The following is a 4,450-nucleotide window of genomic DNA, read 5'->3' as shown; positions in this document are numbered from 1 at the left end:
TGCCTCCCTCTTTTTTTTTTTGGCAGCTGTCTGGTACAGGGATCAAACTCTGGACCATGATGTCATAAGCACCATGCTGTCCAGCTGTCCACCCTCTTACAAGGACACCTGTGATTACATAGGGTCCACTTGAATAATCCAAAATAATCTTCGCATTTCAAATTTAATCATTTCTGCAAAGTGCCTTTTGTCATATAAGGTAACATATTCACAGGTTTCAGGGATTGGGATGTGGACATCTTTGCAGGGGTCAGTGTTCTGTCTACCACAGGGTCAGACAACATTTCATAGACTTTGAGTGTAGCAGCCTCCAGCCCAGATCTGCCAGTCCAGCTGCTGAAGGGAGACAGGATTAAGCTCCTCACCTGGAGAAGGGGTGAGAAGAAGGTGCATATGGGAAACCTTATGAGGACACACTAGGGTGGGTTATCTGCACCAGGAAAGCAACTCTTCTGGGGCTTATGAGATTTGTGATGGCTTCATACGCTCTCCCGGCCTCTGTTAAGGGTGTACATTCAAAGTGCAGAAAGGTATCTGTTTGAGATTCTAGATGAGCATCCAATGCTTGAAAAAGGAATACAAGAATGGGGAAATCATCAGAGCAGCGGAAGAGCACAGAACATGATGTTAGAGGACCCGGGGTAGAATCCCAGCTCTGCCAGTTCCTGGCCATGGGATTTGGGCCATTATCTTCCCTCTTTCTGTCTTGCTTTTTCCATTTGTATAATGAGGAAATAATAATAGTACCCACCTCAATGTGGTGTTTGTGGGCTAAATGGAAAGGACTTATAAGCCTTTATGAAGGCCCATGCTAGGTGCATCATGTGGTGCTGGGCCTCAGGGAAGAGGAGTGTGGGGCAGGTGTTACAGAGGCCTCACCCCAGGGCAGGTAACAAGGTAGGACACAGGTCAGGTGCTGAGGTTGCCTCTGCAGGCCAGGGTGGTTCAGGGAGACTTGAGGAGCTGAGCCTTTACAGAGAGGTGGGATTTAGACAGGAGAAGAGCCAGGGTGGGAGAGGGTGTCTTAGGCAGCAGGAAGAGCAAGAACCAAAGTTTAGAGGCTGAACACTCCTGGCGTGTTGGGAAGACAAAGATCTCATGGCTGTGGGGGAGATTGTAAGGGTAGGAGAGGCTCCGGGGTCACTGCAGGTGTTTGAGTAAAGGATGGATTGGACCCCATAGCACAGTTTGTGATCGTATCATTACTCACTGGTTTGTTTAAATGTCTTTCTTTCCCACTAGATTATAAGCCACATGAGAAAAGGGACTATTGTCTGCTTGTTTTTCATTGTGTCTACAGGGCCTGGTGGGCATTCAGTAAATATTTGTTGAATAAATAGATAAATGAACAAATCACCTAATTGGATCCCCCAAAAGATCCCATTCTGCAGCATTAAGTCCTGGACCAGCATTAAGTAAGGTGGCCTTCTGAGAAGACTGAGGTAGCTCTGCTGTGTGGACAGGAGGGAGGAGAGAGGGATAGAGTTAGGGTCAATTAGGAGAATCCAGGTGTCGGAGTGGGACACTGGGCCTCGGCCACAGCAGAGGGGTGCGGTGGAATGAGAGATTAGCAAGGACACTTCCAAGGGCTTGGGGGCTAAATGTGGCAGAGGGGAGGGAGAAGGGAGAGGGGGCCTGGAAGGACTCTTGGGGATCCTGGAGGACAATGATTATACATTTTTTCACTGAGGAAAATTTTTTGGCTATTTTCTTTGTGCCAGGTGCTGTGTTGATTGACCGGCATTCAAGGCTGGACAGGGCATGATCTCCACCACAGAGGAGCAGGGATTCTGGAGGGAGGAGGAGGCTAGCTTAGGTCTGTGCCTTACACAATGAGGCTAGTGGGAAATGCTGGGATGGGGGGGCAGGACAGGGTAAGGTTGAGGGGCCACAGCCAGAAGCTTCTGTTGGGCTGAGCCCCCTGGGGACAGGAAGACAGCATCGGAAGTGTAGTTGGAAGGCCACAAGGCTGGGCTCCCACACCCGTTTTCATCCCATTCTCTCTACCCCTGTTTCTGTCAGTTTATACATCACTTCCTCTGGGAGCCCCCTCTGTCTGCTGGACTTTGATTCCGGCCCCTGCTGTGCCCTCCCCTGTGACCACGCCCTGCCTCAGGCATGACTCTGACTTTCCATCTTAAATCCCCCTCCCTCGCTAAGCTGCGCACCAGTCATGAGGGCAAGTCCTTTGTCATCTTGCACATGATTATAAGGTTGGCTCCTTGGACAGATGGATGAGTGAGTAGGAGGATGGATGAATATCAAATAAGGAAATGTGGAAAAAAGGTTGGGAGGGAAACAAAGCAGGATGTTCGCAGTAAGAATAGGAGTGGTTCAGATTTTCTATAAAGTATCTGGCTTTTATCCCCTATGAACATGTTAGTTAAAAGAAGAGAAAAAAGGTGAGGAAAAGGAGACAGACAGGCCCCTCAGGATTTTGGCTCCTTTCTCATGAGCTGCTGCCGTTTGTTTGCTTGTGTCCAGGTGGAAGCAGGGAAAGGCCTGGAGATGAGGAAGTTGGTTCTGTCGGGCTTCCTGGCCAGTGGAGAGATCTACATTAACCAGCTGGAAGCCCTGCTGCTGGTGAGTAGAAGCTCTGGGGCCTTCTTGTCCCTCGTTGGACAATGTCATGCTCTAAAACTGCCTTTGGAGTTGGAGAGGAGGGGGACCTGCACCAGTCCATCCCTGTGGACAGAGTCTGTGGGGCTGCTGTGCTTACAGCCGGTGTGGGGCAGCCGGGGTCATTGCCAGGAAAGACCTTGCCTCTCAGCTGTGACTCTCCATTGCCCCACTCCGGGAAAGGCAGGAGACAAAGCACAGCAAGGCTAGGGAAGGCAGACACTCCCATCGCCCTGGACCTGGCACAGGCATTACTAACCGTACAGTCCTCTGTCCAGGTGTGGGCCTAGCACTTCCCCCTCACTGTGCTCTGGGCAGTCTCTACCAGTCAATCAAGGTGAGCCCCCTTCATCATTCCTGGTCCAAGACCTTTCTCCTCCCTGAGGAAGTGAACCATTAGTACCATCCTGGAGCCCTGGGTCAGGAAACGTGAGGTGGGAGGCTATCTGTGCTGTTTTGAGAAACACCATAGCTCTGAGGGATTAGACCAGCCTCAGCCCTCAGTAAAGATGCCTCTATTTCCTCTCCAACATGGAGGCCTTGTTGTAAGAATCAGATTGGGAGGGGAACATTAAAATGTTTTCTAAAGGTAAAAGTGCTACACAGATGTAAGATGTTTTTTCCTTTGAAGAAAGTGCTTATTAGATGCATCTGGATATTAGGCAGAGTGATAGTGGCACATAAAGTTCTCTCCTCTAGGTATTTTGCAGCCTGAGACTAAGATAATACCAGAAAAAGGGGGAATAAGAAATATAAGTGTAGGTCATTAGAAACTCATTCTTACAAGAATTGTAAGACACACAGTTACATAATTGCCATGACATGAGATGTCATTCAGTGTCCCAGGAGTTTTGGCATTTATTATCCAAGGAATGATTACTGAAATGTGAAGATACTTTGCAACATGTTGGGATGAGTTGGGTTGTGTTGGGTCTCACGGGAATTCATTGATATGCACAGTTATGTTTTCATAGTGATGGACAGTACGGCAGGTAGATGAAGATTCTGGTCTGGGACCAGAACTAGGGTAAGACTTGATTCTACTATTAATAGTAGGCTTCTCATGCTGTTTTTCAAAGCGTGCATCTTGGCCCATTAGTGGGTTATGAGATCAGTGTAGTGGGTTGAACTAGCATTTTAAAACAAATGAAAAAGAAAATAGTGTGCATCACACATAGGAAGGGCAAGTACTGTTTCATGAAATGTTGGTCTGTTGTCTGTAGATGTATGTTTGTGTGTGTGAGTATGGATGTATGTACTGGGCCACATTATTTCTTACATGTGTTGAGAGTTTGAAAACCACTGGCTTTGGGCAAGCTGTGCATACACTGCTTGAGCCTCAGTTTTCTCACCTGAAGATGACAATACCATTACCTTCTCTCTCTCTTCATGGGGTTGAGAAGACCAGGAGATCCTTTTGGGGACCTAACACGATGCTGGGTACTTAAGGCACTCAAATATTAGCTGAAGGAATGAGGGCAGGCGGACTACTAGTCATCCATGTATGAAATACACCCTATAAACTGTGAATTGCTATACCGAAAAAGGGGGCATAGCTGTCATTACTACCAGGAGGCACATTTGAAAGGAGTTCAGACAAAGGAACTAGACTGCCTGACTGTGCATCCCCGCTGACCGCTCACTAGCTCTAGACCTTCAGCAGATAAATGAGCCTTTGTGCCTCGTTTTCCATCTGCAAACTGGGTATACTCTGTTCCTGTGGTTGTTGTGAGTATTAAATGAATCTGTATGTAAAGCTCTTAGAACAGAGCCTAAGTGTTAGCTAATACTCTTATTTCCTCTGGTGCTGGAAGAGAAGACAGGTTAGGGC

General features: G+C 47.8%; 1 pseudogene; it reads left to right on the top strand.

Moving 5' to 3' along the window:
* Positions 1 to 2,484: 2,484 nt before the first annotated feature.
* Positions 2,485 to 4,450, top strand: part of LOC103607199 — a 41,913-nt pseudogene continuing 39,947 nt past the window's right edge.

This window comes from Galeopterus variegatus, unplaced genomic scaffold (assembly GCF_000696425.1).
Source record: "Galeopterus variegatus unplaced genomic scaffold, G_variegatus-3.0.2 Scaffold7228, whole genome shotgun sequence".
NCBI classification, from domain to species: domain Eukaryota; kingdom Metazoa; phylum Chordata; class Mammalia; order Dermoptera; family Cynocephalidae; genus Galeopterus; species Galeopterus variegatus.
The sequence above is the reverse complement of the archived record's forward strand: the minus strand, read 5'-3'. Positions and strand labels throughout refer to the sequence as shown.